This window comes from Octopus bimaculoides, chromosome 28 (genome assembly GCF_046866305.1).
Source record: "Octopus bimaculoides isolate indiv1 chromosome 28, ASM4686630v1, whole genome shotgun sequence".
NCBI classification, from domain to species: domain Eukaryota; kingdom Metazoa; phylum Mollusca; class Cephalopoda; order Octopoda; family Octopodidae; genus Octopus; species Octopus bimaculoides.
This window is the reverse complement of record NC_142955.1, coordinates 7519798-7544797: the sequence shown is the minus strand read 5'-3', so window position 1 is coordinate 7544797 and position 25000 is coordinate 7519798. Positions and strand designations below refer to the sequence as shown.

General features: G+C 38.4%; 1 protein-coding gene across 3 annotated transcripts in view; it reads left to right on the top strand.

Annotated features, from left to right (window-relative positions):
• The window catches only part of LOC106870703 (colorectal mutant cancer protein), a 542202-nt gene that overhangs the window by 887 nt on the left and 516315 nt on the right, over nt 1–25000 (top strand). The gene's annotated exons all lie outside the window — the stretch shown is intronic.

Genomic DNA, 25000 nt, shown 5'->3' with positions numbered 1-25000 from the left:
GCAAGTGGTATGCATGTCCACAGACATGCATACCATTAACATAGTTCTCAGAGAGATTCGGTTGACCCCTTTGAATTGCGGCTACATCTCATTTTGGCCAGCTAAGTGGTTTGGAAGAAAAAGTAAAAAGATCCTATATAGGGTCAGGAAAATCTTTATTAGGGTCACTATGAGTGTTAATCCGGTCCTAACAGTGGCATTTGTGGGTCTCACAGATCTCAAGGCCAAACCCCCAGATAAACACAGGCTGTTGTTATCAAACTGAACATGAGTCAAGGGCAAAGTCACAACACGACAGAATAGCAATTACTTCGTCTTAGCTTTCACTGCTTATATGAAACACGACATTTTTGTCTTACAATATGGAACATTTCCTTTTCTGTCACTCTTTTTAAAAAATGGCACCCTGTCGGTTTCAATGATGAGGTTCCTATTTATCTGATCAACAGAACAGTCTGCTCATAAAATTAACACACAAGTAGCTGAGTACTCCACAGACATGCATACCATAAGATAGTTCTCTGGGAGGTTCAGCCTCACACAGAATGTGACAAGGCTGGCCCCTTTGAATTACAGTTACAACTTATTTTTGCTAACTGAGTGGACTGTAGCAAGGTAAAGTTGAGTACCTTGTTCAAGAACACAGTGCACTGCAGGGGATCATAGTCATGACTTTATGATCGTGGGCCGAATACCCTAACCACTGAGCCATGCATCTTCACTCACTTAACCATAGGGAAAAGGAGTAAAGCGATAAAGACAGAGAAAGGAAAGCACCAGTCATTTACAATGACAATTAGACTGAAATACAATGGATCTTTTCGAGCTTCTTTACTTTTAACAATGAAGAAGAGAGAAAGATATTTAGTAATGAATGGAGGGAAAGGCTTTCAGGTGTTTACGTTTTTATTCTGGGAGTTCTAGAATGATCAAGTGTTAGTTCTCTCTTCTTTCCCCCACCCCAGTACTTATTCGCCTTCTTTCATAGTTCTGCATGTCTTTTAGTTGGGGGGAAAGAAAATTTTTTTTTCAGGCACGTTTAATGTTTTCTCTACAAACTACAAACAAGCCTGCTTCCTTTCTTTTTTTTTTTTTCCTTTCATACAAAAACTAATGCAAATTTTGAACCGGGTATAACTGTGAAAAGAGCCCAGAAAAATGGGTAATACTCCCTACAAAATAGATGGGGGAGAAAAGTTGCCAACAGGTGGCTACATGAAATTCAATTCTTTACTTTAAAGAGCGTCTTCTACTATAGTCTCAGGCCGGCCAAAGCCTCAAGAGTGAATTTGGTAGACGGAAACTGAAAGAAGCCTGTCATATATGTAACTTTAATAGGTTTTGGCCAATATAGGCCCAGGCCATGTTTAACTTAAAAGCACCACCTGGTGTATGTGTGTGTGTATCTTTGTGTTTCCCACCACCACCATTGCTTGACAATCAATGTTGGTGTATTTGTGTCCCCGTAACTTAGCTGCTCAGCAGAACAGAGTGATAGAATAATCACCAGGCTTGCAGGGAATAGGTCCAGGGGTTGATTTCTTCAACTAAAGGGTGGTGCTCCAGCATGGCCACCGTCAAATGACTGAAACAAGTAAGAATAAAAAAAGAATATCAGAAGAATGTTCCACACCACTAAACCAAGAAAGTTCTTTGAATATGTACAATGTATTCTAAGGCTAGATAGTAATTCTGTTTATGTTTGCGTAACAGATATTTTGGTTGGATTATATAGTTATTGGTTTTACACTTCTTTCTATATTCTGTTACTGTCACAATATAGAAACATTTCTCATGGCATCAGCACACAACTTACATTTTTTATGTTTTCCATGAAGTTTTCACAAGTCCAGCTAGTAATTATTATTATTGATAACGCAGGAAGCTGGCAGAATCATCAGCACACCAGACAAAATGCTTAGTGGCATTTCGTCTGTCTTAACATTCTGAGTGCAAATTCTGCCAAGGTCAACTTAACTTCTCATCCTTTCAGGGTTGATAAAATAAGTACCAGTTGTGTACTGGGGTCAATGGATTTGTGCTAAAATTTGAAATCATTATTGAGATGTAAAGGTGGGAAAGCTGGCAGAATCATTAATACACCAGACAAAAGGTTTAGTGGCATTTCATCCATCCTGATGTTCTGAGTTGAAATTCCACCAAGATCAACTTTGCCTTTCATCCTTTCAGGGTCACTAAAATAAGTAGTAGTTAAGTTCTGGGGTGGATGTAATCAACTTAACCTTTCCCCCCAAAAATTAAACCTTGTGCCTTAATAGAAAGGATTATTATTGAGATGTTAGGTCAAGATGCATGTGAAAGAGAAAGAGAAAGAAAGAAAGAAGGGGAAAAGAGAAAATGTGAGTAAGTAGATGAATGCATTAGAGTGTGAAGAGAGTGTGACAGAGGATTAGAGATGGGGATTGAGATGGGTGCAATGAATACCAGTTTTGGAGACTAGAAGTGAAAGTGAGGGAGGAGGCAGTGACAAGGGACAACAGATGGGGATTACTGTATTATTTACAGCATCTGAATAAGTAGTACTTCAGTTAGAATATTGATGGAAGGTTGGGTGTTACAAGATGAGTTGTGAAGGAAGGAGAGGTCTACTCAAATGTGGTAAATAGGCACAGGCATGGCTGTGAGGTAAGAAGCTTGCTTCCCAACCACATGGTTTCAGGTTTAGTCCCACTGTGTGGCACCAGGGATAAGTGTCTTCTACTATAGCCTTGGGCTGACCAAAGCCTTGTGAGTAGATTTGGTTGACAGAAACTGAAAGAAGCCCGTCATATATATATATATATATATATATATATATATATATATATATATATATATATAATATAATATAATATGTGACAATTAGTCGGTTGCCATAATAAAACTCAGTTTCAGATGTCAGGGCAGAAGTCTGCTCCAACAGTAATTAAGACAAACAAAAATGCTATGAAAATGATCGTTAAATAAAGGAAAATTATTATGAAGATGACCATTATTCGACAAACAAAAGAGCTATGAGACTGACCATTAAATAAAGGGAAAAAGTAAAAATACTCAAAGGTAAACCCATGCTCATAGAATCCGTGTATGCGTGCAGGTACATACACACACATGCTTGTGCATATACATATGCTCACTCACACTTGCATGAAACACATACATGTACACCCACAAACACACCTATATGGATACATATATATGCATCCATACACATGCACATACCCACACACATGTATATATACCCATATGCACACAATTATGTTCTTATATACATCCCTATACGCACATGCACAAAAATGCAGGGTGAAAGGTAATTTACAGAAAAAATACATAAAAATATATAAAGCAATAAAATATATAAAAAATATATATACAAAAATATGTAAAAATATGAAAATATATATGTAAGAAATGAAATGCTTGTATGTGGACACAATATAAAAAACAGGTTCTATCTGTGATCTCGGGGGGACCAAAAACGTAACAAATATTTAGCCACATGTGGACATGATCCAAAAAGTTCAGTTCTTGAACTTAGATATGTAGCGGGGTCTCAGCTGCTTTTCCAGATGAGCCATCTTTCCATATCGCAAAGACCACACTTTCCACTGCCGTTGGTGTAAGGCTTACACTTGGCTAAGATCTTCCAATGGATGTTGTAACTGACACCTTTATCTTTAAAGGACCATATATGACTGGATAATTTAGTTGTTTTTCTTTTTTCACAGTGTCTGAAGCTCAAGGTGTATTGTTGAAGCTGGCTTTGAAACTCCCTTCAGTGAGACCCACATATTTCTTTGACAAAACTATGCCCTTAGTGGTTGTAGAGTCTACGGTGGCTTCATAAATGATAGTCTCGGACATACAAGCTCCATTTAGCGGGCACAAATTTTTATCCCTGCATGAACAGCTGATTTCATTTTGTTGTTTTTGTGTGTTGTGTGCAATTATATTTTTAAAATTAGTAGTTATGCTAAAACTAATTTTTAGGTTATGCTTATTGAAGAGCTTTCTATAGTTATGATTGATTGGAAAATGCCTATCTATAAGTGATAAGAAATATTTACCTATATTAAAAATCACTTCGGGGGAGTAAGGGGCTTTAAAAAATAGAAAAGTACCAGCCTTTAAAGAAAAAAAATAAGTACTGGGGTCAATACATTCAACTAAAAATTCTTCAAGGTGGTGCCCCAGCATGGTGGCAGTCTAATGGCTGAAACAAGTAAAAGCTAAAAGATATCACCAGTCATCTCAGACCCTTGCCATCTCCTCGATGAGGCTCAACATTTCAAGGTCAGTCTTCATCCCATATCTTCCTGGGTCTTCTCCTTCAACCAGTTCCATCTTTGGTTAGTGATTGACACTTCTTTATACAGCTGTTCTCATCCATGCACATCACATGACCATATCAATACAGTCTTCTCTCTTGCACACCACATCTGATGTCCCTTATACCCAATTTTTCTCTCAATACATTTGTACTTTGTTGCACATACACAGTGACATTGCACATTCATCAGAGTATGCTAGCTTCGTTCCTTTCTAGCCTTCAGATGTCCTCTACACTCAAGGTCCAAGTTTTACAACCATGTAACATTGTTGTTTGTACACAGGCATCATGCCACTACTCTTTCACTTTGAGAGGGAGGCCTTTTATTACCAACAGAGGTAACAGCTCTCTGAACTTTCTCCACTGAATTATTCCAGCAACAGTAGTTTCGACAAATCACCCCACCACTGATAATTAGGTTTCCTAGGTAACAGAAATTATCTACTACCTCTAAGGATCCTGCAGGGCATTCCAAAAAATCTATTTCCCATGTGTTCTGTTTATTTTCTCTCTAAACTTACCTGTGGTTTCACTGCACCTTGTATGTCTCTATTGTCTGCACTAATTACACCATGTGGAATTTCTACTTACACCTCTTCTACATATTAAACAGGGTCATTTACCCAAAGGGATTAACATCACATCTGTTTTCTTGCTAACCAGAACTTGAGACTTTACTAAGTTAACTTTAAAGCTCTTTGATTCCCAATTTTGTTTCCTCACCTGGAATTTCATTTCTAGTTCTACTATAGATTTAGTCATCAGTACAAAGGAGTTCCCAGAGAAAATTGTTCTTAATTCCTCCATTATGGCCTGGAGGACTATGATAAATATGAAGGAACTGATAACCAAACTCTGGTGAAAACCTAACTGCACCCTAAATTCATTGCTGTACTCATTGTTAACTCTCACCTTATTGATAGCATCTCTCTACCTGGCTTAAATAATCCTCACAAACCATTTGTCTAACCCTAGCTTCCACAATTATCACCAGATCAGCAAGTAAAACACTGTTGAAGGCTTTCTCCACGTTGATAAATGCCAAGTACAAAGGTTTGCTTTTAGCTCAATACTTCTTCTGCTGTTATCATACTATGAAGAGAGAATCAGTAGAAATCCTATCTAATGTTGTGTGTGTGCATATATAAAATTTATAGAACATTAGTATGGAAATAACAGGCTTTAATTGCAAACTACAACATTTGTTTCTACACTAGATGCCTACTTTCAGTTACTGAGTTTACACTCATATATCATTAGATAAAATTATTCTCCAGAATGTATGACCAATTAGAACTCTTACTCAGTATACCTATTCATTTAGATCACCAGTGAACTAAACGCCTCATACTATATATATATATATATATATATATATATATATATATATATATATATATATATATATATATATACATATATATATATATATATATATATCATCATCGTCATCGTTTAATGTCCGCTTTCCATGCTAGCATGGGTTGGACGATTTGACTGAGAACTGTCGAACCAGATGGTTGCACCAGGCTCCAATCTGATTTGGCAGAGTTTTTACAGCTGCATGCCCTTCCTAATGCCAACCACTTCAAGAGTGTAGTAGGTGCTTTTACGTGCCACCGGCATGGAGGCTAGTCAGGCAGCACTAGCAACGGCCATGCTCAGAATGGTGTATTTTACGTGCCACCTTCACAGGAGCCAGTCCAGCGGCACTGGCAACAACCTCGCTCGAATATTTTTTCACGTGCCACTGGCATAAGTGCCAGTAAGGCGACACTGGTAACGATCATGCTCAAATGGTGCTATTTACATGCCACAAGCACGGAAGCCAGACAGCCTGCTCTAGCAATAATCATGCTCGGACAGTGTTCTTAGCGCTCCACTGGTACAGGTGCCATCACAATTCCGATTTCACTTGCCCCAACAGGTCTTCGCAAGCGGAGTTTAGTGTCCAATGAAGGAAAGGTACGCATAAGTGGGCTGGCTACATGCCTGGCAGAGGCCTCGGATTATGGTCTCACTTGGCTTGCCGGGTCTTCTCATGCACAGCATATTTCCAAAGGTCTCGGTTACAAGTCATTGCCTCGGTGAGGCCTAATATTCAAAGGTCATGCTTCACCACCTCATCCCAAGTCTTCCACAGGTTTCCTCAACTGCTAGAGTGTGGCACTTTTTCACACACCTATCTTCATTCATTCTCACCACATGACCATACCAGCGCAATCATCTCTCTTGCACACCACAACTGATGCTTCTTAGGTTCAACTTTTCTCTCAAGGTACTTACACTCTGTTGAGTATACATACTGACATTACACATCCATCGGAGCATACTGGCTTCATTCCTTGCGAGCTTACGCATGTCCTCAGCAGTCACGGCCCATGTTTCACTGTTATGTAGCATGGCTGTTCGTACACATGCATCCTACAGTCGGCCTTTTACTCCGAGCAAGAGACCCTTTGTCACCAGCAGAGGTAAGAGCTCTCTGAACTTTGCCCAGGCTATTCTTATTCTAGCAGCTACACTTTCAGTGCACCCCCCCCCCACTACTAACTTGGTCAGCTATATAATGGAAGCTATCAACTACATCTAGTTTTACTCCCTGGAATGTGGCATATATATACATATATATATATATATACACATATTTATTCATATATATATGTATATATATATATATATATATATATATATATATATATATATATATGAAGACAGCATGATCTTTGTCTATCTCCTTACCTTCTTGAAGGTTTGAGGTAAAATTATACTAATGTGTCCATTTGTTTTAATTTAATTTAATTCTATGTCTTTGTGCAGCTGACAATTGCTCTGCCTTTAAATTGTTGTAATGGTTGCATTGTTCAATTAAATGGAGTTGCTTGAAACTATCGTACAGCATTACCTCTGGATATCCTGTTGCTTATTTTGATTTTAATCACCTTAGTTTGAAACTGTACGGATAATACCATACTAAATTCTGGTGCCTCAACTTCCTAAGTTCATCTGAATCTTTAATTTTTACTACATATATATATATATGTGTGTGTGTGTGCATATATATATATGTGTGTGTGTGTGTGTGTGTGAATGGGTGTGTGTGCATATATATATATATATGAATATATATGTGCATATATATATGTATATATACATATATATGTATGTATATATATATGTGTGTATAAACATAGTTAAGGGATCAGCAACAGTTGCTTCACCACATACCGAAGTTCAGAAATAGCAGCTAAAGTGCTAAAGCTCCAACAGATAGCAGTACTTGTATATGTGTGTATATATACATATAAATATATATATCCATTTATATATACATATACATATATATATTTATACATACACACATATATATGTACATATATATATATATATATATATATATATATATATATATATATATATATATATAAAATATATAGTTTTAGGGAAAATAACCAAGTTTCAAGAACTCATCGATGAAAATCCAGTATCACATATAGAAAAATTAACAATTAAAAGCACAATAAATGAGTATAATATAAAACAAAGTAAATATCATAAGATAAAGATAAAAAAATGACTACACGTGTTTCATAACTAATTTTCAAATAGAAAGGAAATTTAAATCAATTAAAATCAATTGAAATTATCGAAAATAAATTCTATTCAAAAATATACCTAATCTTCGGGTCGTAAGTAGAACAATAATTAAAATAAATAAATATATATATCTTAACCAACAATTAAAAATATCAAAATATCAAAATAATAAACATTCAATAATCATCCCTTCATCCATTATAATATATGCTAACATGTATATTATATACAAAAATCAGCTTACATAAATTATCATTGTTTTAAATTATCATTGTTTTAAATACAATTTGAACGAAGTTTAAGTTTAAAATAATAATGAAGATAAAATTAGTACATATTTAACCGGTGTAATAGTTAAAGCTATACTATTTAAAACTAAAATCGTTTATTTTATTATCTTTAAAAATCAATAGAATAATAGAAAAATACAAGAATATTTATTTCTACAAACGTAAAAATAAAAATATGAATGAAAAAATTAGGAATGAAAAAATTAGGAAAGAAAAAAATTATTAAGAATAAAAGATTAAATTTTATATATATATACAAAGTTTTAATTCAAAAAACCGTTAACGATATTATAAACAATAAAGACTAATTATTAATCAAATATTATTAATCAAAAACAATCGAAAATATATCAACACTATTCAAATCGAAGTTCTAATATTATGTTGAAATGAAACTATAACTTCTAAATAATTAAGTGTTAAATAAGTTATCTATTAAAAATAATCTTTAAAGAACCAAATGAATAATACAAAAAACAAGAATACATATTATTTTCAAATAGTAGAAAATCTTTAGCAAAGAAAAAAACGGTACTTATCCATATTTTTCCGTAATTCAAACTGAAACTAAGACGTTATCTAATAGCTATAGCGTTTTAAGCAAGAGGTCGCACGAAAATACTACATTAAAATAGAGAATAGAATACGAAAACATGAATGAAAGAATAATACTTAAAAAAATGAATGAAAAATTTTAAATTTATATAACTAACAACATAAAAAGAACAAAAAACTATAGCTATCTTATAAAATATATTAATAAATTTTAAATTCTAATATATAATAAATTAATAATAAGACTAAGAGTCGTAAATTAAATATTATGAAATAAGCTAAAATACTACTATTGATTTAGTCTTATAAAAATCGTAGTGTCATTGTAATATAAAACCTTAAATTTCCTAAAATATTAACCTACCAATAAAAATAAAATATAACTACTAGAATAATTAAAGAGGAAATATTATAAATACCCCAACACACGCCCTTATACATACATACATATATATATATATATATATATATATATATACACACTTACATACATATACAAATATACATACTTATATATAAAACATATAAACATATATACATACGAATATACATAATAATATACGTATATACACACACACCATACACACATATATACACATAAACATATACATAAATAAATACATCCATACACATATATACATAAATACACACATATATATACATACATATATACACTCTCTGAGTGGTTCGCGTTAGGAAGGGCATCCAGCTGTAGAAACTCTGCCAAATTTAGATTGGAGTCTGGTGTTGCCATCCGGTTTCACCAGTCTTCAGTCAAGTCGTCCAACCCATGCTAGCATGGAAAGCGGACGTTAAACAATGATGATGATGATGATGACATAATAACACATATAGACCAAAACATACACACTTCCATATATATATATATATATATATATATATATATATATATATATATCTACACATACACACATATACCTATCTAAGTATACAAATATATACAAATACACTCATACACACATATAAATAAATAAAGAATAGTATATATAAATACACACTCACACTCACCCTTCCATACTCTCAAATATATACATATTATATACAAATACATACATATATACATATATATAAGAATAAAAAATATATACACACATATGTATTCTCTAGTTTATACACACAAAAAATATACTTATGTATACTCAAATGCACATACATATATATGCACAATATACACACACACATACAAACTCATATACATACATAAATATATATATATAAAAGAATGCATAAATATACATTAATACTCACTTAGAAAAACATATCAACACATAAAATATACACACATATATACACAGAAAAAACATGTATATACATATACACATATATATATATATATATATATATATATATATATATATATATATATACACATAAATATACATACATACACACATATATATATATATACTTACTAATTTATATAGACAAATCACACACACTCACATATATACTTATACCCATATATATACATATATATACACATTTACATAAGTACATACATAAATATACATATACATACATATACACAAAAATACTCATAAATATATACACAAAGTAAAATTCACACAAATAAATATATAAAGAAGGAATATTATAAAACAAAACCACACTCACACACAATATAGATAAATATACATCTATACTCACAAATACATATATTTATACATACATGTAAATACAAATTTACACTAAATATACACAAACATATATAAACACAAGCACATATATATACTTAAACCTATATAAATACATACGTAAACATATATACATACACCTATAAATATACATACATACTAACGCATATAGACTAAAACACGCACACTCATACATATACATATACTCATGCATATACACATACCCATGTATAAAAAAATTCATTAGCTAAAGTTTTTATATAAATAAAGTAGTTTATGTCTACATTTTATTTTTCGTTCATCAAAAGAATTAAGTAAATTATAATCCTTATGAAATAATATCTCTTTAAATTCATTATTACATAAATTACAAAAGTTATTACCTATATGATAGGATTTAGCTTTACAAACTATCTCCCATTTTAAAATATAGTTAATATTTTTAGATTTAAGTTCCCAAATATATTTGCTGAGGCCAGTAGAATTAATCAAATTTCTATTCTTAAATGAGTGCATATGTTGAGCTACTCTTAATTTAATTTTATTAGAAGTCGATCCTATATAAATCTTATTTAAATTATAAACATTTATGTTTATTTTCATTCAATAATTTCACTATACATTTATACACTACATCTTTCAAATTACATATATTATTAAAATTACATTTAGTTTTATCTAAACATGTACAATTAATTATATCCTGGTCAACATTATTATTATTAAAATTAATATTAGAATAATTATTAAATTTAAATTTATAATACTTATTTAACTTAAATCTATTAAAAGAAGAGATAATATTAGCAACATTCTTAGTAGTAGAATAACCTACACCAAAATTATTTTTAGAAAAAATATAATATTTTTTATTATCTCTAAGGAATAAATCAATAACTTTAAAAACTTCATTAATAATGTTAGTTTTAACTTGAACGCCGTATGGGATAATTAGCCAGAGTTTGTTCTTATTATAGATATCATTGTATTTATTATTAATATTATTAAATTTATTATTATCATTAAGAAAATTAAAATTAAAACTATTATTGTTTCCATTACAATTATGCTTATGTAATTTATTATCATAATACCTATTATTCTTATTATAATTACCTAAGAAGACATTATCATGAGTATAAAAGTTATGTTTATTAAAAAGGTCATTATTGTTATAATTATTATTACTAAAATTATAAAAATATTTCGGATTATTAAAAAATTTTATATTATTTGTATATCTCGCTTCTTGAAGGGCTTTATTATAATAAGGTGCATGTTTATATATATATATATATATATATATATATATATATATATATATACACACACACATATATATATATATATGCATATTTATACATACATGCATATATGTATATACATATATACATATATGCATACATATATATATATATCTTCAAATATATATGTCAGGTCGCGTATGAGGCTCTCATAAGTGCTACAGGTAACATGTAATGTAATCCAGTACAACCTGTTGCATGGTCAGGTTGCCGGCGACTAAACTGGCACCTCCACCAGGCTATCCTGGTGAGGAGGGTTGCTAGAAACCCATCAGGATTAAAAACAAGACCTGTTGAAAGCTCGGATGGACCTAGTGCAGGCTCATCGGCTATCTAACAATAGCACGAGTATGCAGAAATTCCAGGACGGTGTCCGGCGTGCTGAAAGACCACTGAGAGGGAGGCAACCTTCAGCTTTTGTTGAAGCATGTCTCTAGGAGAAGGTCACTCTGATATAAAATCAGATATGCAGGGAATGGCATTGGACATTTTGGGGATCTTTGGTTTGTGCTAGAGATCACGGCGCTCCCACATCCCTGAGCCTGCGACTCATATTGGCGCCAGACATCCTGCTCCGGCTTGTCTCTGGATAATGTCAATAAAGTGGAGAGGGTCTATGAGGTGTTGTGCAAGCCTTATTGGACATAAAACTCTGCACAGGCATTGCTGACCTCTGCTCGATATGTGCATTTAAAACATTTTTTTTTCTTTCCCCTGAAATATATTTATCTTATTTTTAGTATATATTTTCTTCATTGTTAGTATATATTTATATATTTTTAGTTTTTTTTTTATTCGGAAGTCCTGCTACGATGGGAAGGTGGTGAAGCATGCAGACCTGACGGGTTGGAAGCATGTAGTCAGCAACCTGCATGTAGGCGGCCCATGCTAGGTATAAAGTCGTCTCTTTGTCGCCCAAGACAGCGGTAGGATTCAGTTGCTGCATGGGTGTCTGAGCAGCTCCATTTGGAGAAGGCACTGCCCACCCAGAGGCCAGGGAGGTTCTAGAAAAGGTGAACCAAAAATTGCTTGTCTTTCCATATCTGGTCAGTTTAGCGCGACTGACGGATGTCCATCCTGCGCTCGAAAAACAAAGTCTTTTATTTATAAAATCTGGACGCAACATAAACATTTCATGTTGAAATGTGCACACTCTGTTGGACAACAAGAGTGATTGTAGGTCTGAAAGAAGCACTGCACTTGTTGCTTGTGAGCTGAACTGTTATAACATTGATATTGCTGCGCTCTCAGAGACTCGTATAGAAGGTGATGGTCAGCTTGAGGAAGTAGGAGGTGGATACACCTTTTTTTGGAAGGGAAGGCAGAAGGAGGAGCGCAGAGAGGCTGGTGTTGGTTTTGCAGTTCGATCTGATATCCCTAAGAAGTTGGAAGAGCTCCCTGTTTGCTACTCTAATAAGTGCCTATGCACCTACTTTGACTAGCTGTGATGAAGATAAAACAATCTTTTATACCCAGCTGAGAGCCATACTTAGAAAAATCCCCAATTCTGATAAAGTCATTCTACTGGGTAATTTTAATGCCAGGTTTGGAACAGACTGGCAAACATGGAGCTCTCTAGGACGTTTTGGAGTAGAGAAAATGAATAGCAATGGTCTCATGCTACTGGAGCTTTGCGAAGGACATGGACTTTACATCGCAAGCACTCATTTTATGCACAAAGGTGACCACACAACAACATGGATGCATCCAAGGTCTAAAGTTTGGCACTTGCTGGATTATGTCATCATCCGCAAGTGCGAAATCTATGACATTTGTAATGTCAAGTCCTTTCATGGATCGGAATGCTGGACAGACCACAGTCTGGTGCAAGTAAAGTTTCGAATGATGATTAGAGTGAAAGAGAGAAGAGGACCAGTCAGCATTCCTCGCCGTCTAAATGTCCACAAGGTATATGATGCTGTGGTTAGGAAAGAGCTTCAGACTTACTTGTCCAGCATTGAAACTGCTGCAGCATGGGAGGATTTTCGAGACCAGGTTCTACAATGTGCAGCCGAAACACTGGGATATGTTATTCCCAGACACAGAGACTGGTTTGATGAACATGATGCTGAAGTTCAGCGACTATTGGTGGTAAAGCGCCATGCCCACAATGTATTGCTACACAGAGAACTGTCTACTGTGCAGCAAAGTCTAGCACTTGCCCACTATAACAGTGTAAAATCACTACTGCAGCGATCTCTCAGGAAGATGCAGAACACTTGGTGGGAGGATCTTGCTCGTGATGTTCAGGCTGCTGCTGATGCAAATGACAGCAAGAAGCTTTACCATCTTATGAAGCAAGCTTATGGACCCAAGAGCTCCACATCAGCTCCTTTGCTTTCCAAGGAGTCTTCGACCCTGTTTACTAAATCAACAGAAATCACAGGTCGCTGGATTGAACACTTCTCTGAACTCCTAAACCATGAGTCAGTTGTGGATGAAACAGTGATTGATACTATGCAACAAAGACCTATCATTGGCTCCTTAGACTCCTCGCCCTCAATAGATGAAGTAATGACATCAATAAGTAAATCGAATCTTGGCAGGGCACCTGGAAAGGATGGAATTTGTGCTGAGGTCTTGCGATTTGGTGGTATTTATATCACACAGTCCCTTCATGTGCAGTCTGGAGGGATGGTGCAATCCCTAAGGACTGGAAGGATGCAATTATTCTTCCTGTATATAAAGGAAAAGGAACCAGAACAATGTGTGGTAACTACAGAGGTATTGCTCTACTATCAGCTGCTGGCAAGGTTCTGGCAAATATTCTTCTTACCCGTCTGAATGGGTGTCTCGTAAATGATGTCCTATCTGAACCTCAATGTGGCTTCCGATCTGGTAGAGGGACAATGGATATGATTTTCACAGCAAGACAGATGCAGGAGAAGTGCTATGGGCAGAATATGGATTTTGTCCAGATATTCATTGATTTAACAAAGGCCTTTGATACTGTAAATAGGGCCTTTCAATGGAAAATACTTGGCAAACTTGGATGTCCAGATCACTTTGTATTTATAATTAAATCATTTCATGATGGGATAGAGGCTTGGGTCAATGTTGGTGGTGGCATTGCGGGACCCATTCCTGTAGAGAATGGTGTCAAGCAGGGTGACATCCTTGCCCCAACTCTCTTTTCTTTGTACTTTGCTACTGCTTTTACTCATGCTTTTGCTAAGGTTAGCTCTCTGGGAATATATGTCAGATATCAATCTTCTGGCCGCCTCTTTAATCTTCGCCGATTTGCTGCCAATTCAAAGGTTCTCCAGTCTATTATTCGTGGCCTCCTTTATGCAGATGACTGTGACTTTGTCACTCATACAATGAATGATATGCAAATACTCATGAATTGCATTTCTGTTTCTTGCATGGCATTTGGACTTAGCATTAGCCTGGACAAGACTGTTGTAATGTTCCTGCCTGCACCAGGAAATCCATATGTGAAACAAGCTATCTTGGTTGAAGGAACAATTCTGAAGGTAGTAGACAAGTTTGTCTACTTGGGCAACACACTCAGCCATTCTTGCTCCCTGGATGAGGAAATATCTTTCAGGTTGCAGAGAGCAACTAAGCCTTTCCAGTCTCTTCAGTCTCGTGTCTGGTCCCAGCATGGCATCTCAAGGCAAAGAAAAGTTAGTGTACCGTGCATGTGTACTAACATCGCTCCTCTACTCATGTGAGACATGGACTCTGTACAAACGTCAGGTAAGGGTCCTTGAATGCTTTCATCAGAGATGTCTCAGACACATTGTCAATGTTGGCTGGACCTCAAAAATTCCAGACACACAGGTCCTGAGGACAGCTAATATCTTGAGTATTGAGGCAATGGTGCACAAGCACCGGTTACGTTGGACTGGACACGTTATTAGAATGAAGGATAACAGGATTCCTAAGCAGATGCTATATGGAAAACTTGTGAATGGAAGGAGACTCCGGCAGAAACCAAGGCTGTGATTTAAGGACTGTCAAGTCCTCATTAAAGGCCTGTGATATGCAGGACACTGACTGGGAGAACAATGCCTGTCATCACCACCGATGGAGGAAGCAGGTTAAGGAGGGGATCGACACTTTTGAGAGAGCACGTATCCAACATGAAGAACTTACGTGAGCTGCTCGAAAGTGCACGGCTCATATAGTGAATGGGGAAAGCTTGGTCTGCAATGTTTGCAGTTGTGTATGCATGTCAAGAGCAGGGCTTATTAGCCACCAATGGAGCTGCAAATGCAAAATATAAGTTAGTCCAAGAGCGCACAATGTTCCTGAAGGTTAGCAATGGTCTACCTCGGTCACAAGTGGACGGCCATCATCATATATATATATAATACAAAATGGGACAAGAACGCAAAACATCCCGACAGTTAGGTGATACAAGAAAGGGATACAAAGTAAACAAGGACAGGTCATTCGGAGTTTTCTTTCCTCAGTTGAGATCCAGATTATCTTTGCAATTTCGGCTTGTTATTTTTGATATTGCTCCAGTCTAGCCAGTCCCAAGGGAAAACTAAGCTAAGAGCATTAGATTCCTTGGAAGAAAGCAGCGAATGTATTCAAAAACAAGGACGGAAAAAAACGAACAATGTTACACAAATACAATAAAAATAATAACAGGACATAACAACAGGTGTCTTTCGACTAAGGACTAATTGAATTAAGCTGGCATGTGTGGAAATAAAGCCTTATGGCAGGGGTACATGATTTCGCAGGCACAGGGAGGAATATCAATGTTGCACACACAACGGCCGGCCAAGAAATAAAGATCAGGCTTGGCCGAACGCCGGTCATGTGGGAAGAGAAGAGAGAGGTAGAGGCAGAGGGACAAAAGGATGAAGAAGGGGCAAGAAAAAATGACAGGGACACACACATATATATATATATATATATATATATATATATAGTTAGAATTTATAAAAAAACAAAAGACAAAGACAGGTGTGTAAACAACAAATAGGTGTATTAGTTTAATGCTCAGGAAGGTGAGAAAGTCTTTTGTTTCGAGCCTGCGCTCTTCAAGAGAAAGGAACACGAGAAAATAAACAGAGAATAGAAAAAGGTTTAGTGGCTAGTGGTCATATATATATATATATATATAAAACAAATAATAAATGAGTATATGCATATATACGTACAGGTATGTGCATACCTACGTCTACCTGTATATATAGGTGCATATCTGGGTACAGGACATTACAAACAAAACGTAGACACAAAAAAATAATAACCAGAGTACAGAACACACACAGGCCACATAGAGAACATTTTCCTTCATCAGCTACCCCCATTCTAACACAGGCGTTTCGAAGAGTAAGGCAGGACGCATCGTTAAAATGACTCTTCCCACGGACCACAAATTAAATTTGTATACACAAATTAAACTTGTACCAAGGAGGAATGTAATGGCAGACAGAAAACAAGACAGGAAAACAAACAGAAAAGAAAACAAGTCAGGAAAACAAACGGAAAAGGCTATACAGCCAGACTTGAAAAATTATGTGTATTTTGAACGCTGTGAAGCAACGAACTGGAAGCCGGACGAAGTAAGTTCGCATGTTTGCTCGGCGATAGCCAAGGAAGAAAAGAATTAGAACTGGACACATGTGACCAGCGAGGGGTAAGGAAGAGAGGGAGTGGTAGAGGGGGAAACAAGGGGAGGAAGTAGAAAATAGGTGAGCAACGAGAGGAAGAGAGGAATATAGTAGTAACAGAAGGAAGAACGAGAGGGGGAAAGAGAGAGATATAGTAGTAACAGAAGGAAGAACGAGAGGGGTAAAGAGAGAGACACGTAGTAGTAACAGAAGGAAGAACAAGAGGGGGAAAAAAGTTATAGAGATAGATAGTCGCGTCAGAAAATATAAAGTTCAAAAACTACTTACAGGGAATGACGCGGGCGTTCGATCATGTAAAACAAATAATAAATGAGTATATGCATATATACGAACAGGTATGTGCATACCTACCTGTATATATAGGTGCATATCTGAGTACAGGACATTGACCGCTAGCCACTAAAGCTTTTTATTTTCTCGTGTTCCTTGTATATATATATATATATATATATCATAAATATATAGGGATTGACAGTAACCTGCTTCTCCAACATACTGAGAATTCAGAAATAGCAGTCAAAGAACTACTGATTTCAAAACTACAAATTATTACTCCAGATTGATAGCGATATTTTTGATACACACAGAACAAAAAACAGTAGAGAAGAGTAAAAAAAACAGTAGAGAAGAGTAAAAAAACCACCTCTATATATATATATATATATATATATATATATATATATATACACAAGCAGAGGTGGACACCATTAATCAAAAAGTTAACTTCGTTAATCGTTAATCCATTAATCTTAACTTTTTTTTAAAAATAAGCATAACTACTGTTTAATACCCCACCAACTTAGTTGCCTCATAACCTCCAGAATAATGGATACTTTTTAACGAAACTTTCACCAAATAATCGCTTATATCCTGTAGATTGAGTGAACATAAAGATTTGTCACAAAATATTTTCCGAGGAGTTTTAGCAAATTCACAGGACCCAACATTTTCCCATTCAAAACTTTCTGTAAAATAGGTATTTTTCAATGAAATTTTATACAAATACCTTTCAAACAGTGTAAATTACAATTACAAAGAAATTTGGAGGCAGAAGAGTATCTAGAAAATGGAGTTTCGGATCAGGAAGCACACAAAACTTGGAATTTTTCCTTTTGACGGATTTTTTCCCAATGTTTTTCACCAAAAGTCTTCAGAATAATGGGAGGCATCTTTTCATTTTGCAATTTCTTTTTCATTCCAGCCACCCCCTCACCATCCAAGTCTGAAACGAATTTTGACCATTTTTTTTTCACTACGCTTTTAAAACCTATGAGAGAAACGTTTTCAGTTTTTAAAAAATTGTTAATAATTTCAGATTTAAGGGAGATCTGGCTGTTGTTTCTAGCACATCCCAAAACCTCCCACCTCGTTTCTTTCTCATACATCTATTTTTCAATATATTTCTCCTTATCAACAAATTTTATGGAATGAGGATGTCAAAGTAACACACTTGTAGTCCCAACCAAGCCGTGTTATGTGTGTGTGTAAGAAATAAAAACACCTAAAAACATCTTAAGTGTTGATATTAATCCGTCAAATGTAATGAATATTTGTTAACGTTATTTTGAAATATTCAGGTTCAAGAAGGGTGTCCAAAATATTTGCTTGTAACGCTAGAAATTTTTTACATACAGATTTGAAATTTTCTCAGTGGGTGCTTTATATATCACTGGTTTATAGCTATGCAATTTTAGCTGTTCTTGCTGAGTAAATTTTATTTTTATTGGCAAGTAAATATAATTAACAGATGTAAAAGCAATAACATAGATAAATACTAAAATTGAAATTCTTAATGCATCTTACCTGTTTGATTAACAAATCAAGTTAAAATTGTCCTGGATGGTAACCAGCACTTTTTGATATGAGGTACATTACTTTGATTTAATTAAAATACAGGTATAATAGGTCTTTTGTCATTGCTTCTGTGAGGCCCAAAGTTCGAAGGTCATGCTTCATCACCTCATCCCATGTCTTCCTGGGTCTCCCCCTACCCCGGACTCCATCCACTGATTGGGAGTAGCACTTCTTCACATAGCTCTCCTTGTCCATTCACAGTACATGATCATTACCAACACAAACGTCTCTCTTGCACTCCACATCCAAAGCTTCTTATGTCCAACATTTCTCTCAGGGTGCTTACCTTCTGTCGTGTGTGCACACTGACTTTACACATCCAGCGGATCATGCTAGCTTCATTTCTTTTGAACCTATGCATGTCTTCAGCAGTCACGGCCCATGTTTCACTGCCGTGAAGCATAGTAGTTCACACATATGCATCATACAATCTACCTTTCACTCTGAAGGAGAGGCCATTTGTCAACAGTCGGGATAGAAGCTTTCTAAACTTTTCCCAGGCTATTCTTAACCTAGTGGTAACACTCTCTGAGCATCCACCCCCACTACAGACTTGGTCTCCTAGGTAGCAGGAGCTATCAACTACTTCTAGATTCTACCCCTAGCATGTGATGGAGTTTGTTTTCTGAGCATCTGTGGTGTTTATTGCCCCTGTACATCTGCTGCACATGAAAGCTATCTACCTGTTTTATCTTGATGTACGTATGTATATATATAATATATATAAGTATATATATATATATAACACACACATGCACACACACACACACACATATATATATATACGGAAGATGGCAAGGATTATAAATTTTGTACGACTTAATAGAGTTGGCTCTGTTTAGTTACATATTGTAATTAACAGTGGATTGTAATTTACTTATTCAATTTTTTCATCGATGCGGTTGTACATAGGGTAAATGTGCTTGAGAGTTGTGGTCTCTTTGGTTTGTTTTAGTGCTATTGACACTGCCGGATTGAATGGTACTACCCAGGTGTCAAAGCCATAATGATATCCATAGGGTAGCTGATGATGTAGGTATGTTGGATTGTTAGTATGGCTGTGAAATAGTATTATAACACATCCTTTTCATATATATATATACATATATATATATATATATATATATATATATATATATATCTCACATACACAATACTCACTCATATACATAACACATACGCACGCACGAAAACATACACAATATACACATACACGCACGCACAAAAAATATACACACACGCGCACACGGAAACACATACAGACATACATACACACACACACACACCCGTACCTAACACTCACAATCCCACACACACACGCACATCCACACATATACACACACACGCACACACCCACATACACACACACTTCTCACCAACACTACACACTCACACAGACACGCATACAATCATACACACATGGGCATAAACAACACACGCATATACAATAGCAAACGCACGCACACACACGTACACAGCAACGCACATACACACAACATACACATACACACAAACACACACGCACGCACAGAAAACATACACATACACACACGCGCACATACAAAATACACACACACACGTACACGTACCTAACACCGACAACCCCACACAAACACGAACACACACACACCCAAACAACCACCTGTTGACCTTCTACCTACACTGTCTACAGCGTCCACTAACCAGTCCTGCTACTAATTTCTTCCACTACGTCATACACACACACACACACACACAAACACACTAACAGATAAACCACCAAACCATGCACACACACACACACACACCTACATACGCACACACACGTTCTGTTATCACACACACACTCGCAGACTTACGCACGCGCACCGATATTCATCTCCCTTTTTCACTCTCCCATCTTAGAAAGAACTTTTCCCCCACCACCTCCTCTTCCGGTCTTTTCATCATGTAACCTCGTGGGCATCGGTACCATTTTCCTCTTTCTCCGTTCTTCCATTCTCCGAACTTTCCATCTTTCCGACGAAGGGCTACGCCCGAAACGTCATACACTCTCTCTTTCCTTTCCTGAGCGTCCAATAATACTATCCATATCACGTCCTCACCTTGTTGTTTTTTTGTTTTTTTGTTATTGTGTTTTTGAACTATATGACGTACGCTCACACGGACCCTGGCCTTTCAACTGGATTTTATGTACCCAACCGCCGGATTACCTTGGATTACTGTTCCCGTTGGATCTGCCTTTCCTGAACCTTGATTGAACATCAGCAAAATTTGTCCGTGACTCTTACACTTTTTTCCACTTTTTTCGACTTGTTTCACCTTTATCTGTTCTCCTTCTACCTTTCTCGTCCTTCCCTTGTCTCACCACTAATAACACCCACACCGACATTCACATCCTCTCACCATGCCTGACCTTCACTCCTTCACCCAACATCTTCAGTCCCTTCTTCGCCGTTTTCTTTCTTTTTTCCCCCCACAATGCTTGCAACCCACAAAAAACCTCTCTTACTTGCTCTTCAAAAAGACCCGCCACACTAGTCATCTCAACTTTCTCAGCCGCTGTCTCCGCCATCACGTCATACCCCGTGGCTTCCTCTTGAAATTCCACGCTCCCCCCTATTCCTCCCCCTTCATCGAACCCACCCTTGCCCGCACCTCCCGCCTCATCATCCGTGCCACCATCCGTTCCACCCGTTCCCTCCTCCACTCCATTGACCACCAACTCTCCCAAGCTTACCTCCTCCTCTCCTCCCTCTGCCCTCAACCCTTCACCCAACCTATCCTCCGCTTCCTCCTCAATCTCAATCACCAACTCCACAATTTCCTCACACACACAAAAAATAAAAAACTCCACAACCTCCTCAACCCCCACCCTTCCGCACCCCTGACACCCTCCCCTTCAGCTCCCCCTCCCGATTCCATGCCCCCCTCCACCGCCCATTCCACACACTCACACTCCTCCCACCCGGACATCCTAACCCCCACGCCATCACCTCCCCACACCTCCCACAACCCCAACCCCACCCAACCCCATCCCACCTCTTCTCCCCCTCCTCCTCCGCCCCCCGCTTCTACACCTCCTCCTCCCGACCCTACTCACCCTACCACCCCGCTTCCTCACACGGTTGTGACTATACCACCCAATCTCCCCCTGTCCGCCGCTGAGCGCTCGCTCCTTGGTAGGGGCCTCCGCGTCACGCCTCTCACGCCCCATTGTGACGAATTCGGGACTCGCACTGATGTCAGCCAGTTCCTGCGCCGCATCAAACTGTGCGCGTTCTTCCATACGTCAACACAGCGTCCCGACAATCGGGACTACTTCTCGGACCTGGGACGCCGCCCATCCAACTGGACGCCGCCTCCAGGCCAATTCAGTAGCCTAGACTTGTTCGTGGATGACTGTAAGGCGTTGGTCGAGCGTTTCGACTTTAAAAAAAGACCCCTCCGGGCCAATCTCACCCGGGCCGAATCGGTCGCCCTCCGCAATCTCCGCCGCCGTGACGACATCGTCATCAAGCCGGCGGACAAAGGTGGAGCAGTGGTGGTGTGGTGCACGGACCTTTACAGGAGGGAAGCGCTCAGCCAGCTTCACAATCCCCTCTTCTACCGCCTCCTCCCCTCCGACCCCACCCCCTCCTACCAACGGCTTGTGTCCTCCACAATCCATGACCTCATCTCCTCCTCTGCTCTCCCCGCTACCGCCACCAACCTCATCGTCCGCACACCTCGCACCTCCTCCATCTACTTCCTTCCCAAGATCCACAAACCTAACAACCCTGGCCGCCCCATTGTCTCTGCTTGCAATTGCCCCACCGAACTCATTTCAAAATACCTCGACCATATCCTATCCCCGTTAGTTGCTGCCCTCCCATCCCACATACACGACACCAACCACGCCCTTCGCCTCTTCAATTCCTTTTCCTTCCCTCCCGGCCCCTCACACCTCATCTTCACCCTGGACATCAAATCCCTATACACGGTGATTCCACACAACGATGGTCTCTCAGCCCTCCAATACTTCCTTGACCGCCGCCCTGACCCCACACCTAGCACCCCTACCCTGCTTCGTCTGGCAGAACTCGTCCTCACCCTCAACTGCTTCACGTTCGCCGGAGATACCTACCAACAGGAATCTGGGGTCGCGATGGGGACGAGAATGGGGCCCAATTACGCCAACCTCTTTGTTGGTTACATTGAGGCCCAAGTATTCTCCCAATTCTCCGGTCCGACCCCGGAACTATACGGTCGCTACATAGATGACTGTATAGGAGCCACCTCCCTCTCCCGCGAACAGCTCTGTCTTTTCATCTCCTTCCTCTCCAACTTCCACCCCGCTCTTGACTTTACTTCCACCATCTCTGACACCTCTGTCAACTTCCTCGACATCTCTCTTTCCACCAACCCCCCCTCTAACTCTCTCACTACCTCCGCCTTCTTCAAACCCACTGACTCCCACCTCTACCTCAACTTCTCCTCCTCCCATCCATTCCACACCAAACGAGCCATCCCCTACTCCCAGTTCCTCCGCCTCCGACGTTTGTGCAGCCTGGACCAGGATTTCGAGACCCAGTCCCAGTATCTTGCTCGTCTGTTCATGCATCGAGGATACCCCTCCCACCTTGTCCAATCCGCCCTCGCCCGCGCTCGTCGAATCGACCGCACCACCGCCCTCTCTCCTCCCCCACACCAATCCCCTAACCGTACCCCCTTCCCACTCCGTTTCCACCCCGCCACCCTACCCCTTCGTCGGAGGATCCTACGGGCCTTCCGTCGCCTCCAGCTCGATCCCACTACCCACCCCATTTTCCCCAACCCACCCCTATCCGCTTTCAAACGCGCCCGCAACCTACGCGATCTACTGGTCCGCAGTACCTTCTCCTCTTCCTCCCCACCCCCACCCGGCTCCTTCCCGTGCTCCAGATCCCGCTGTCACACCTGCCCCTTCATCACCAACACTACCTCTGTCACCGGATCGAACCTACAAACACTTCACATTCCACACAGTTTCACCTGCACCTCCTCCAACCTTATTTACTGCATCAAATGTACCCTATGCAACCAACTCTACGTGGGGCAGACGGGCCGCCGGCTGGCCGACCGTTTCACCGAACACCTAAGGGACGTTCGGCTAGGTTCGGACTCCCCTGTCGGACGTCACTTCCAACTGCCCAACCACTCTCCCTCTAACATCTCCGTTTTTGGCCTCGCCCTGCACCATGGGTCCACTCCCTCGCGACTCCACTTGGAGCAACGCTACATTTTCAACCTCAATTCTTCTTTCCCCTTCGGACTCAACACAGCCTTCTCTTCCTTATGACTCTCCCCTTTACGTCCCTGCAACACTTTACATTATTTTTTTTTTTTTTTTTTTTAACCCCCCCCCCCCCTCGTCCCCCTTACATTATATCCATTATTCTCTTGTTATTAGACTTACTTTTTTCTACTTTTTATCTCACCACTACCTACACGCACAAATACCCACACACCTTACATATATACCGCCCACATACATGACAAACATACATACGCGCCCTCACACACACATAGCCGAACGCACATATATACACACACACACCCATATATACGCGCACGCCTACATACACAGCCGCATACACATGCACACACATACACACAGGAGTGCACACACAAAATAACACACATACCTGGCACACATACGCACGCACACACATAAACATACACATACACACCCCTCACATACATAAAACCACACACACACACACATACACACATACACGACACACATACACATATACACACAGGCACACATACACATATACACACATGCACACACACCTCTCACATACACAATACT